Genomic DNA, 14920 nt, shown 5'->3' with positions numbered 1-14920 from the left:
CCCTGTTGAAGACAAATGGAGTTTTTCCATTGGCTTCCATAGGCAGTGGACTGGGCCTTCGAAGTCCATTCCTTGTTGATCAGTGATTGATTGCTTGATGTGACATTGCTAACATAGGCCTGGTTTGATTTCAGATGACAGCAGTAAATTCATTTTTGTTGTGATTAGAATAGGATCTGAACTCTCAAATTAAGCCTGTGTGGCTTGCACATCTCCATGTGCTCTAGTCATATGCAAATAATCTCTCCCTGTAACAGGCCGTGGAACATATTAAAAAACTGTTAGTTCAAAATTTAAATCAGCATTATCCACGGGAGAGAGTACTCAGGAGGGTGGTTGTGGGGTGCAGAGCCTTTTTCCTCTAGAGACTTGTTTGAATCCAGCTCAGGTCAGCACCACGACCAAAAGCAATTAGCCATTGATTGCTTGGTTTGGTGGCCTTTGTCAAATAAGCCACTGAAGTACAGTTGTGTCCTAATTAGAGAAGTGTCCACATCCCAAAATGCACTATCACCGTTGTCATAATTGCCCGCCTTGTTGTCAGTCTCAGAGAGAACAATGACTTGATGGGGATGAAAGCTAAGCACCAAACATGGTCCTTCAGAGGTAGGAGACAGGAACGTTGGAAGCTTTTGCTGCTGTTGTCTCTGTGCTTAGATAGCCCATTAGTCTGATCTGTTATGGTGACTCCCATGTTTCTATTCTGTGCACGAGCAGATGACATCTTACAGAGCTAGCAAACGTGGCAGCTTTCACCAGCACAAAATTCACCTTTAAAGTTATCTGCCTCATTTTCCTAATGACAGTTTTGATTCCCCCTAGAACAATAGATGCTGTGTTCCTCCGGCACATTGTTAATACATTCACCGCACACCTCTCTTGAAAATGACTAATGAATTATCTCTCACCTCTTCATAGACGAAAGGAGAAAGCTCCCAGACAAATCCTACAGACTTGAGACGCTAAAGAGTTCCGAAAAAACTTCAGAATTTGGGTGTTTATGTGAACACAACTTCTGAACATTTTGGCCCAGATCCTCAAAGGCATTTAGGCTCCTAAATCCCACTGAAATCAATGGGAATTAGGAGCCTAAATACCTTTGAGGATCTGGGCCTTTGAGGCTTACTCCTTGCTGTTCACTATGCACCATACTCTAGAGTCTAGCTTGGAACCTTAATCAGCTAATTCAGTCTGAATTCTTCCCCTCCATTTACAGTGATGATGGTGGCTCAATACTCCTTGGCTATTGGACACTGTTCTTCTGTGAGTTGCAGACAGAGGCTGAGTGAATTTGTTGTGCCAAGCACCCGAAAGACAAATCTCTAAATGCGCTGAGAAATGATGATGGAGAGTCCCCTACCTAATTAATCATCGGTCCCTTTGTGTTTATGAAGAGCCCATCACCACGGTGTCTAAGTACCAATATGATAAAATACCAGGTTACGTTGTGTTGAAATATATACAATTTTTAAAAACATCTTTATATTTTAACTGGGGATTTTGCTTTTTGTTCACAGCTGCTCAGAGGATCTCAGTGGAAACAGGTGCAGAGCCTCAGATCTCCTCTCAGAGAGTGGTAGGGGGCAGTTGGATGAGATGGAATGACTGGTGATTTTTGTCAGAAGTAAATCTTGCTTAACAGCATTCAGGAGCATAATCATTCTCAGTGAAGAGAACCCTTCCCTAACTCACTCCTTCTCTGACTCGTACTCTCCTCATCACAGACTTTAGAGATGGTAAAGACCTGCTAATTCACCCAAGCCATCTCTCTGCCAATGCTGGATTGTTCCCGAAAGCACACTTTCCATTGCTTTGTCCAGTCTAATTTCAGATGTCCCAGGTAGTGGTACTCCACTTGAGAGACTATTCCACATGCTAATGGATGTCACTGCTGAGAAACTTATGCCACTCATCATCTTAAATATCCCTGAGCTCTATTCCAACCCCATTACTCCAAGTTAGATTCCCCCCCTGTTCCAGACTGGCCAGTTCTGCACCCTCCTCAGGTGTTTACACCCTTCAGACCCTCACTCACACATGGCTATCATGTGCCCCCATTTTCCATTTCCGGATATTCCTGTCAACTTTAGCAATAAGTTATGGAACTTAGGGGCTATGATCCTGGGTATGGCACAGAGAGATAGTGGCAAAAAGAGGCTCCATAGGATGAGGTCAATCAAGAGAAGGTGACTCTTCCCACTTCAGACATGCCATAGCTCTTCCTTATCATAGAATCTCAGGGTTGGAAGGGACCTCAGGAGGTCATCTAGTCCAACCCCCTGGTCAAAGGAGGACCAATCCCTAAATGGCCCACTCAAGGATTGAACTCACAACCCTGAGTTTAGCAGGCCAGTGCTCAAACCACTGAGCTATCCCTCTTCCTCTCTGCATTGTCCTTTTTCTGTTATGATATTTAATGTGTTCATAGAAGTAAGGCAAACAATCAGACCCTGCACGACTATCATGGCCCTGACATCACTGAGAGAAATACTAGTGTTCAGGGTTCTAAAACCATTTTATCTTTATTCACACCAGGGAGAGAGGAAATGGGAGTGGGGGAGCGAGAGAGACCATTTAATCTACACACTACAGAATCTAAACCCATTCATTCCCCTCCTCCTCTCACTGGCTTTACATTTACATTTCTCCCTCATTAGCATTACATTTGGAGTTAAATTATCTACTGTGATTACCTGTGCATTTTGGTCTATAGTTTATTTTTGCATCATAATTAGCACAGCACACAAGGCAGGTCTGATAATTAGCAGAGTAATTAGGTGCTCAGTAGTGCTCAGCAATGTTAGAAATATACAGCATCCCGTTATGAGGGATTTATTGCTATCTACACATGTGCAATAGTTCACAGTGGGTTTCTTGGAACAAGAAAATTCAGATAGAAGACAATGAATGTTCTTCATAATAGGAGATCTTGCAACTACCATAATTAGATCTTTTATCTGCTGGAAAAAAATATAGTCCATTTTTCAAAGCAAGTAAGTGGTGACAAAAACAACTGAGGTTGATATTTCATGGAATGGAGACATTGCATTCCAGAATGGTTGGCTTCCCAGTGACGCAGACCATGAAGGCCAGTATTATGCCCATAGTGCCTGGAACTCTGGTTACTTAGGGCCCTGTCCAAGAAGGCAGTTAAGCTTGAGCTGCTTGGGAAATATTTTTTTTATTCTTGCAAAAAAATGTTGATAAATTTTGATTTTTTTTCTTCAAAAGTTTTTAGAGTTTCATAAAAAAATGAATTGTAAAAGTTTTTGTTTTTTTTTGACAAAAAACATTTGTTTTGTTAAAATCAGACATTTCAGAGGGAATTTTCCATTTTGACCAAAAAAAAATTGAAAAGTGTTTTGAATGAAAAACGCTAACCAGCTCCAGCCTAAGCATGTGCCTAACCTCAAATATAAATGAGACCCTTATAGAAGATGAGCATAATATAGTGTTTTCCCCAATCCCCCAAGGGATGGTAGCTCAAGTGATCTCACTTATGCTGTCTGGTCCCCCACCCCATATACGCATCCCTTTCCCTAATACCTGATCCCCATCTTTAGCTTAGTTAAATATAATACCAAAATAATACAACGAATAGGTATGTTTTTAGTGCCTGAGTTTTGACATATTGACATTCCAGAGAGGATCCTCCCACCAGATTATTTCTCTCACTCATTCACTGGCAAATTAATGGCTAGCTGGACAAATTGTGGGCTAGCTGCCCTTCATGGATGCAGTGGGGAGCAATGGAAAGTGACACCGGTGGCTAAATATTTGTCACTGTGTGCTGGGATGTAACATCCCCACTGCCATTCATTTTGATAGGATTCAGTGGCTAAGTCTAGGCATACGGTGTTAGATACACATACTCCCAGACATCCTGGTGCGATGGCCCCTTATCTGAATACAGCTCTCCCAGTCTTAGTGACACTGCTCTTGAGCATCTCCTAGCAAGAAGCCCAGGCAATTCCTATGTGTCAGCCCCACCAGCTTTTCCCAACAAGGTCAGGGGGTTCACATAAATACACTTTCATGTGTGACATTAACCCAGTGAAAAAAACTGCCCCTAAATCTTTCTAATAGGAGCACCGGTTCTGGCTCCAAATACCATGGCGAAAAGAGCTCCCCCTCTTCAGAAAGTATCCAGTAGAGACTGGTTAAGGTCACGCACAGACTATCTGAATTGGTCAGAACTGGAGGACTTTTCTCCAACTGGGGGGCAGTGAGGGAGACAGGCTGAGGACAAGCTGCACTGGAGTGAGGGACAGTCAGTCGGGGGCTCCAAGGGAATGGACAGCATAGTCACAGACCTCTGTCTGTCCTCTGAGGGGTCTGGTGAGAAAAAAGAGCAGTGGGGCAGGCCCTTTTCAGATCCACTATTGCACATGTTGCCTGCAGACTGCAATTCACTCTGTAAGAGTCTTGGCTGCATTGGTCAATGCATTGATTCTGGCCAGAAGATGAGGTAACTAGGCCCATTCAGAATGTCTGGCAACCAGGTGAGAGGAACACATACACCGATCACCAACAAAGTCATCTCCCTTCCCTGCTCCGGCATGACCCTCTTTCTCCAGAAAGTCTCCTTTCTATACGGAAGTCAAAGGTTCCTGGAGTCCTTTCACTTAGCACCTGGAGCTCTGATGCTATCTGGCATGCAGGCTCAGTTGGAAGGCTCATAGTTACCTTGCAAGTAATTAGTGCTGCTGTCTGCACCACACATGAAACTGGGAACCCTTTGCCAAGACTGCAATAAGCCATGTTCCTTGTTTTAGTCCATTTACATTTAATTAGCAGGATAACAATGGGCACAAACAAGGTAAAATCAAACCAAAGCCCTTGTATTCATGAAACATGTAGTAAATAAGGGCCAAAGGGCATGGGGTTTAACATTACCTGCAACTATAAGTTGAGAGTCTCTTTAATATCCTGCAATACGCTTGTTTTGTAATTAATGCCCATTAGACAATGCCTCCTTCTGCAGTTTAAATTATGGTGATTAGCTAAGTAGCTATCTCAGGATCAAAGAAACACTGTGTGACCTGTATTGAAGCAGGCAACATGATTGTTATTTATTATATATTTCAATAGCACTTAATTCTCTGGGTTTAAAAAAAAGCTAGCCTTAAATATATATCTGTATAGCTATGCTCAGATAACTAGAAATGCATATGAAGAAATGTGTGCCCATTATTGCAACTGCATGTGCAAGCCAAGGTAATTGCTTGTGTAGCTAGACGTCCAACTGGTCATATGAGATTACACAGTTACCATTATTGCATTCACTGCTAAAGTGTTCATTTATATGCACATACACCTTTGTAGGGGCAATTCTACAAATCTGAGCCTTCACCAAAAAAGTAGAGGATGCCCATATAATATATCTTTATTTAGAAGCCATGACTTCTTTTAAATTCTATTATTTTACCCTGAAGCTTGCACAGTAAAGGTGTAGTTATTAAAGATGGGTAGCTACCAAATGAATGCATTTGGCATTGTCTAACGGGCTTTCACTCAAAACTATGCTTTGTTTTAAGCTAACTGACAACATTTGAAAGGTATCCTAAGCAAATTGTTTAAAATGAGAAATGTACTGACCTAGGGCTCAGCACTCACAGGACTGGGCCTAGTTAACAGACTAAGGGCAAAACTCCCACTGACTTCAACAGAGCCAGGATTTCACCCCTACAGAGTAAATTGTAACAAGCAAAACTGAAATCACCTGAGAATAAAGTGACTATTAGATTACTAAAGTGAAAGGGACCAGGCTTCCAAATCTGTTAGCGCACAAATGTGTGGGGTGCTGTATGTCAGAGGGTATGTCACAGAGCCCCACATGAAATGAAAGACACCAAAAAGCAAACAGCTGGGCATAGTTTGTAAGCTATTTCTGATGCCAGTGATTTACAATGAGGGAGCATGTGCACGCACGAGAGAGCAGGTTTTTGCAGGACACAGATGAATCTAGATCTAAACTGAGTGAGTTACCTGGTCATCAGGGAAGGATGAAAGGACCAGGATGAGGATCATGCTGGAGCTCAGTAAATCCTGGAAGCAAGAGAAAATTGAAGGGCTCAACAGGATCAGGAAAAACAACACCATGGAGTCTCATTGGATTCAAAGGCCAGATTCTAACAATTGCCACAGCTGAAATTACTTGTTTAACTCAAAAGCAGCAGCTCCCGGACTTACAGTCATCAGAAGTAGCAGAGAATGTGCTCCCTACATCAGACATCAGCACTCTGCCCCGGCAATCAGTGATTCTATTCCTCTAAAGTGAATTCTACGGCTCTGTAGCAACACCACACACAGAAAAGGAGAGGAGCAGAAAACTCTGCAACAGTGCTGATCGAACAAAATTCCCCAATACTTGATAAATATTTAGTCTTTGATTGACTCAATCATAGTTAGCCCATTGGCATTCATAAAGCTTTGGAACTGACTGAATGATTCAGTCAAATACATATCTTCAGCCCTATTTAAGTAACATATCACAGTTACATGAGTAATGTCCACATGACAGAGAACAACCCACTTGCAATTTGGGTACTGAAGTCTGAATACTGAATTTCAAGATCAAATAGTTAATGAACAATCCAGAGGGTTGTCATTCATGTGCCTGGGATATTTTTAAAATACCAAATAGATTCTCAGTTAACAGTATTATGCAAATACTTTAAGATGCAACAAATAAGCCAAAATTCACCAAATCTGCATTTGGCAAATTTTGTTTGATCAGCCTTACTTTGTAATAAATCAATAATCATTGTGGGGCTGAAGTGCGAATGTTTTCTATAAAGAAAAAAGTAGCATGAATTTAAGGACAAGATATAAATGCTTGAACAACTTCTTTTTAAAATGAAAACTAGATTAGTGGTGTGGGTTTCATGTAAACGCTAAGGGGTGAATTTTCCCTTTGGTCCATGCATGAAACTTCCATTTAGAAAAGCACTGTCAGGATAAAAATGATATATTTAAAAGAAATTCCTTATCTACCACATTGCTAGTAGCAATTTAGTTAAACCCAGACAATTTTTAAAAAAAATCGAATTGACTTGTCCTCAGTTTATGCTGTTTTTATTACTTATTATTTGCATTTCCTTCAGCCTGAGCAGTGAAACTGGATTGGTTAGTTTCACTTTCTGGGCCTGATACTCAGCTGGTGTACATCAGCATAGTTCCATTGAAGTCAATGGGGCTACACAAAATTACATCCACTGAGATCTGTCCCTCTGTTGTGGTCAAATTCACTGATGAACTCATGTGCTATCACAGACTTTGGGCTTCCAAATCTGTAGCATGTTTAGATTAAAAACAAAATGTTACTACTGCAATAAAACATAACCATGAAAACATTTCCAGAGGATTCACATTAGGCTTTGTAAAACTCGTTAAAAGATTACATTTTTGGACCTAGAACTTCCTGTTTGTATTCTTTACCTTTTTAATACTAAAGGGAATTAGGAAAGTACATTGAAAGGATACTTGAATTCATAGTTTGATACCTACAGTCCAAATCATTTTCCCTACACCATGCTTCTATGACGGTGATTCCTCTGTCTTTACCAGTTAATGAATCACTCTGCCATAGATGACTGCTTGAGACTTTCCTGTGCTGTATGTTAATTGAAGGACTTCACCAAACCAATCAGAGTTTATCTTTTCTGATTCTCAGAATGAGATTTATTGGAATATCCCAAGACTCAGAATGCTCTGGTGTGAACGTGACCTTTAAAGCAATATTGATATGAGTGAGTGCACATGCATTTCATGACGTCCTTTAAAGATGAAGTCTTTCTACATGTATGACGATTCAGCCAAGCAACACAAAAACAGTAGCCCCCCTCAATGGCCTGTTGGTTTATGTGTTGTCTTATAATTTCAAGTTAACAAGAAACCAAATAAGGTAGAATTGCTTCAGGAAGCAATATCCTGTTCTTCGATTTTCTCAGGGTTTCTGTATTTTCTGCCTCAGAGAGAAGATGATCCTGTCTTTAAGGCCTTAGGTCAACCTAGCTACATCACTCGGGGAGGTGAAAAATTTTGCTCCCAGGACAATGTAATTAGGATGATCTAACCGAAGTGTAGATGCGGCTAGATTGATGGAAAAATCATTTTGTTGACCTAGCTACTGCCTCTCAGAGAGGTGGATTAACTACAGCAACAGGAGAACCCTTGCAATCGATTTAGGAAAAGTTTATACTACAGCGCTGTACTACTAGACATGTCCTCATTCTCTGTCTTAGTCTGACAGCTTAATGATTCTCCCATTGCTAACAGAATCTTGCTCAGATTTACCTTTGTCTCCATTCTGAGACAGCAAAAACCAATAATCGATGTCAATCAAAGAAGAACATTCCAATTTAGCTCAGTGGTCTCAAACTTGAGTGATCTGAGACTGAGACCTTTTGGGCAACCAGCTGTCTGTTTTTTTAAGAGACAGACCTTCCTTTATGCTTACTGTTCCCCGTTCTAGATCAAGCCAATACAGGATGAACTTTGCCCCTTATTTTAGAAATAACTGTTCAAAGGATCATACACATGCATGATTTTGTGTGACAAAAAAACCCCCTAAAAACAAAAACTATTATGAGGTGCAGCCCCCTTTTTTATCTGTACAACACGTAGCACAATGTGACCCTGTTCCTTGAGTGGGGTTCCTAGGTACTACTGTAAAACGCATTCTCAGATTTTTGCTATTCTTTTCATACACTAATCTATTATTATCTTGTAGATACTCATCCTAAATCCTCTGCTTACACATCAATCCTTGGCATTGTTCTGTGTTTGCACAGTGCCTAGCACAATGGAGTTGTGATCCATAACTAGGGCTCCTAGGCACTAAGTTTATTCAAATAAATAAACGATGATGATGGTGATGATGATTATGATGATCTGGGAAAATCGAAGAGACATCCATTCTCTCTAAGCAAGAAGTGATTCATTCTAGAGCAAAGATCTCTCTTTCTGCCAAAATGTGTGTGGTTTATTCTGGAGTACAGAGGCAAGGTGTAAAACTCATTTCCTTGAACCAACACCCAAAGGCACTCATCAAGTCTTGAAGCCTTTGTTTGTGCCCACTGTATTATTAGTTGTAAATATTTAGATTTGGATGTTCATAAATAGCATCTGAATTTATGAGCAGAATTTAGCTTTATCTGAACTCTCTTATTTTAGAATGGAATAAAGGATGGTCAGGTCCTTGGGTACCTAGCTATAAGATGTGATCAAATATATGCAGACAATTAAATTAAACCTTCTCGAATGTCCCCCAGGATGTAGACAGCATCAGCTCTCAATTTAAATTTTTTGGTTTTGAAGCTTAATATTATTACACAGACAGCCTTGACTTTCTGCAATTGCTGCTCATGATAACGGATGATGATGGGGGAAATGAGAACAGTCAACAAAATGTGTGTGGGGTCTAACCAGCAAGAAGGGGGAGGAGTTATTTAGTGAGAACATGAAGGTAGAATTAGGAGTAATGGAATTAAAATAAGGAGGGGAAAATGTAAACTGAATATTAGTCTGGGGAGTAAATTCCCCAGAGGAATAGTGGAAGCTTCATCATTTTGGACAATAAAAAAATGTATAAAAGGGAACAACCTGCATTGGCACTGAGCTGCAGTGGGAGACCTAACTGGCCGTTCCAACTCTAATTTCTAGGATTCTTCAAACCAACAAAATATGTGGGTCCAGATCTTCTGCTGATGTGAACTGGCCTAGCTCCTCTGAAATCAGTGGAGCTACCCCAGCTGGTGTAAACTGGCAAGAAGACTAGAGATCTTTTGGAGATGTTGAGACAGCAGGCTGACAGGGAAGGAAAATTCATTATATCCCTTTATGTTCTTGGCTTCCAGCATTGCAAATAAATGAAAACAGGGGTTGGTGCGTCTTTCACCTTAACCTGGCAGATGGGACCAGGCGATTAAAATGTTCTACATTTAGTAAAGTATATTTAAAATAACATGAAGGTAGAATGACAAGAAAGAAGAGAAGACTGTATGTTCGCTGTAAATACTGATGCTCTCTCCTCCTTAGATCCCATGTGTGCAGAAAGAAAAGGCAAGGTCATTTAATTATCCCAGACCTCACTGATTGGTCCAAACTTCATTATCTCCAAAGGTAGTTATTCCGCCACTTCCTTTGGAAGATTATCCTACCTCCAAATGGTTCTTACAGTTACACAGATTTCCCTAATGGTACAGAAGGGCCCAGCGCATCCTCCCTGAAAAATGGGCCTTACTTTGAAAGAGGAATTGGAAATCAGATTCACACCTAAGTATCTAGTGCATTCTAGGAATGATTTGACTGCAAACTACACATGAACCTCTTATGGCTCCAGCCGGACTCAACTATACTCACCTCTTATACCATCAAAGGGCAGTTCAGTTGTCAAAATCAAAAACCTCTTAAATGTTTAAGATAATTCAATCATTTTACACTGAGGCATTAAGGCAGTGACAATAAATACAGGCACAGAATCTCAACTGTTTCCAAGCCAAATGAGTTTTAGTGTGTTCCAGTATTTTAAATCACTATACGAGGTCCTAGAGTGATCAACAACAGTTGCAAAAGTGTGGGTTTAGCAACTCAAACTAAGTATTAGAGTGCCAGTTAAGAAATCAGGAACTGTGAGCCTTGGAGCACGCCACGCATATATGAAAACAATGTTACTGAGAGAAGTCAGTCTGACCTCTACAAGGATGATCGGTTTCATCAGTCTAGAAGGAAACCACCATTAGTAAGGCAACATGGTCCTGGTAAATAGATAAAATATGGAGATTATCTTTCCATATACATTCTATATATACACATTATGTTTGCAAAATCAGAAGCTCGGAAAGAAACATAATATTAAATCCAGCAAATAAATTGATGGCATAATTATCTTTGCTGCACCAAGAAGGAAAAGCACTGTTTGCTCTCAGCATGTTCCAGGAATGTTTTAGGCCCTGATCCAGCAAAGCATTTGAGCACATGCTTAGCTTTAAGAGTTGGGACATTGGCTTTAATGGTACTACTCACACTCTTGAAGTTAAGCACATTTATGTGCTTTGCTAGGTCTGGGCCTTTGCCATTATGGGCCTGATCTGGCAACGTGTTGAGAGCCTCCGGGGAGATGCTCCTCACTCTTCACTCCCATTCACTTCAACAGGAGTTCAAGTTGCTCAGCACCTACTAGGAGGGATTGCTATACAAGTGTTGCAAGGCCACCTCAGAGTGTTAGACTCTAAGCTGCCTATTGTTAGTGGCCACTTATAATAAAATGCTCTCCAGGATTTAATAGTTAAAGTGTTTTACGATCATCAGCTTGTTACTGTAAACACTTCATACAGTTTAACGTCACCCAAGTATTTTAAGACCAGCTGACAAGAAACATAGCAGCAGCTCTTACTAGCCGTGTTTATGTGATGAACAGATTGTTGTCTGCAAAAAGAAAAGGAGTACCTGTGGCACCTTAGAGACTAACACATTTATTTGAGTATAAGCTTTTGTGAGCTACAGCTCACTTCTGAATGCATCCGATGAAGTGAGCTGTAACTCACGAAAGCTTATGCTCAAATAAATTTGTTAGTTTCTCAGGTGCCACAAGTACTCCTTTTCTTTTTGTGGATACAGACTAAAATGGCTGCTACTCTGAAACCTGTCAGATAGTTGTCTGTGAACATTAGATTTCACACAGGTTTGCACATTTGAAAGTATGTGGAAAAAAACCCACAAAGAGCAAAAGCAGTTCACTGCTAGGCAGTATGGTCTAGTGGCTAGTACACTGGACTGGGACTTGGAAGATCTGGGTATTCATTGCTCTGCCATGGGCCTGCTGGATGACTTTGAGCAAGTCACTTCCCCTGTCTGTGTCTAAGGTTCCCAACTCTAAAATGGAGATAATAATACTGACCTCCTTTGTAAAGTACGTTGAGATCTACTGATGAAAGTACTAGATAAGAGCTAGGAAAAAGGCTCTGATTCTTCTACGTGCCGAGCATCTCCTGTGAGATGCAGTGTCCCTTCAGGACTTGGACACAATGGAGAGCAGCTGGTTATTTTGTGAATCCTGGATTAAATAAACATTTCTTTGGTAGACACTTTTTCTTTTCATTTTTGCAAAACTTAGCTCCAATTCTGCCTGTCAGATTTGACCAGGAGCAATGTTTTGTGGTGGTATTATTTCTGAGTGGGGGAAGAGACAAATTTGAACTCCCCTCCTTCTAAAATAAGAAACACTGACAATTACTATAATTGTCTATCATATCTGAATACTCCAAGATGAGCTAGCTATTTCTGAGCAGCATTAGTGACCCCTCATGAGTAATCATTCTATCATGCAGATGAAAGTGTTGCTTTTAAAGTAAAAGATGAGACAAATCATGAACCCAACTGATCTATGTGCTGGCCTCAAGCATCGTCTAGAAAGAAAAGCTTCTTTATACTTTGGGAGCTCTTCATCTCTCCTTCCATCTTCTCTATGGCCAGGCTCCTAACATGTAACTGCTCAATAGACATGTTTTAATACTTGCTTATTGAATCACAGAGATTTATTGGAACATGGCAAGTCCCAACTCCAGCACATGCAGGCAGGACTGAAATTCCTGCTAAAAGCCTCAGATCATACAACAACATAATAACACACAAGACAGTCGCTTCTTATTAAGTTAAGGATACAGTACCATCTATTGAGGGAGGAACTGTCTGCATTGATCATTACAATATCTGTAGTTCACCAAGAATGTGGTTGTATTCTGGGGCAAAACACAGTTAATTGAATTAACTTATTTCATGAGGCTGCTTTTTAGTGTTACTGAACAGCATGTTCCTGATATATAAGTAATGAGTACAGTGTATCACAGCTGCTTCTCCTGGCCAATAAAAGCATTGCTTAGTTTTGTGTTCTGTAGTTGTAAATCATTTTGCCTAATTAATCCTAATTAATGATTGTAGGCAATTTCTTGAGCTCAGTTATCTGTTTATTTAATTACAGTAACATACTGTACTGTGTCCTCTGTTTGACAGGATGCTCTGCACAATAGTTTCATCCAGCAAATAAAAGGGTTAATTAGTTCTCAGAATAAACACAGAGGCTAAATTGGAGTCTAAATTAGCTACTGTGTTCATATTAGCCAGAAGTGCTTGGACTCATTCATCATTAGTGATAATTATTGTTATTGCTTATACAATATAGAAATATACTGCCTAGCACTATGCAGCCCTGATTCCTCTAGGCTCCATTGCAATAATAATAGTAATAATAATAATAATTAATAATTAATAAATACTATACATGGATAATCTTAAATGATATGGATGATCACAAAAGGAGATACAGAGATTGATGATGTCCAGAAAAGTTTGGTGATGATATAAAGCTACGGGTTGGCTTGGCTAAATGTGCATTGGCATCTGTACAGAGGAGTAGACTGGTACAAGATAACAAAGGTACTATCCAAGATATTTCTCAACATGGCCCCTATAAATTCCTTGGGATAACAAAACTGTTAGAGTTACAACATAAGAAATCAAAGAAGAAGTGAGGAAAGAACATTACAGACTAACAAGAACTACTCTGAAGACAAAACTCAACTTGAATAATTTGATCTGAGCCATTAATACATGGGGGATACCAAATAGTACAGTACACCTCTAGAATGATCAAGTGAAATCAAGAGGAGAAGAAAAAAAACTTGATTTCCAAACAAGAAAGATCTTGGTGATGCGTAGTGTCATGGATTGCAATGAAGATATGGACAGGATGTACATCCAGTGATGAGATTAAGGAAAAGTTTTGCTATCTGTGGAGGAATTGACAATCAATCAAAATATACAAGGATTCAGCCAAAGTAAAAGATCATCTGGCTGCAATAACAAGCAATGGCCAAGTGTGTTCCCAGCCCCAGAAAGCATCAAAGAAAGGAGATACAAACTGCCAAAGAAAGACTCAAAATATTTACACAGAAATCACTGTACAGACAGTGGTGGAGACCCCGCACACTCATTAGTGACTGAAGATTAACAGATTCATGGCTTAGTTGTAGAAAGATACCTCAAAAGAAAAGTGGAGAGTCTCATGAGTGTACCAGAGCAGTCCTTAAGGCTTAATTATGTTCAAAACAAAACTGACTGACAGAACTGTCCCCTGAACTGCAGAACTGAAAAGGAAGAGACCATGGAGCATGTGTTGAGCACCTGCAGGTGCCTGACTGGCAGAAATACATGAACAGGCATAATTAAGTTGCCAAGTGTCTGCATTGGAGTCTCTGTGGCAAGCATGTATTTAAACAAACCATGCAGTATTATGAGCACCAAACTGAAGGCGCTCTAGAGAATGAAAGAGGCTATGATTTTACAGGATCTGGCAATTGTCAAAGACCAAATGGGGCAGGCAGACAGACTGGACATAGTTGTAGGAAAGAAGTCAAAGAAGACCTTGCTGATTGATAGTGCCAGATCAGCACACAAAAACATAAAGAAACAAGAAGAGAAGATGGTGATGTATGAAGAACTCTGCCATGAAGTGGAACAATTATGGAAAACAAGAAAGAAGATGATCCTGGTGATCACTGGAGCACTTGGAGTGATCCCTAAAGGTCTGAATAAGCAGCTCAACAACATGTCAGGAGTGCAAGACATCACAATGCAGGATCTGCAGGAGACAGCTCTCCGAGGCACTTCTAAGGAAAGTCAAAGGAAAAAATGTGCATTTGAGCACCTCAAATGCAGGAATTTTGCAGAGAGTTTAACAGAACTCCTGACTACTGAAACCTACAGAGTTGATTCACAATCAAGATTTACTGGGGACTCATGGGGATAAATTTTAAATGTTTAAAGATCCTGTATGTTGTGAAGGCTAGTTATCAAAAAATCCCTACGATGTAATTTTGAAGGATAATAATAATAAATACATATGGTGTTTGTCAGATAA

The 14920-nt window shown here is 40.1% G+C and overlaps 1 protein-coding gene across 4 annotated transcripts in view; it reads right to left on the bottom strand.

Moving 5' to 3' along the window:
* Positions 1-14920, bottom strand: part of HTR4 (5-hydroxytryptamine receptor 4) — a 209055-nt gene that overhangs the window by 24648 nt on the left and 169487 nt on the right. For 2 of the 4 annotated variants that reach the window (XR_012160260.1, XR_012160261.1), the window contains one exon: positions 5989-6048. The exons of the other annotated variants lie outside the window; for them this stretch is intronic. The gene's annotated coding sequence lies outside the window, so the exon portion shown is untranslated. The remainder of the gene's footprint in view (positions 1-5988; positions 6049-14920) is intronic. 4 annotated transcript variants of the gene reach the window in all.

Source organism: Lepidochelys kempii, chromosome 8 (genome assembly GCF_965140265.1).
Source record: "Lepidochelys kempii isolate rLepKem1 chromosome 8, rLepKem1.hap2, whole genome shotgun sequence".
Lineage (NCBI taxonomy): Eukaryota > Metazoa > Chordata > Testudines > Cheloniidae > Lepidochelys > Lepidochelys kempii.
Note: the sequence above shows the minus strand (reverse complement) of the source record. Positions and strands in the feature narration are given on the sequence as shown.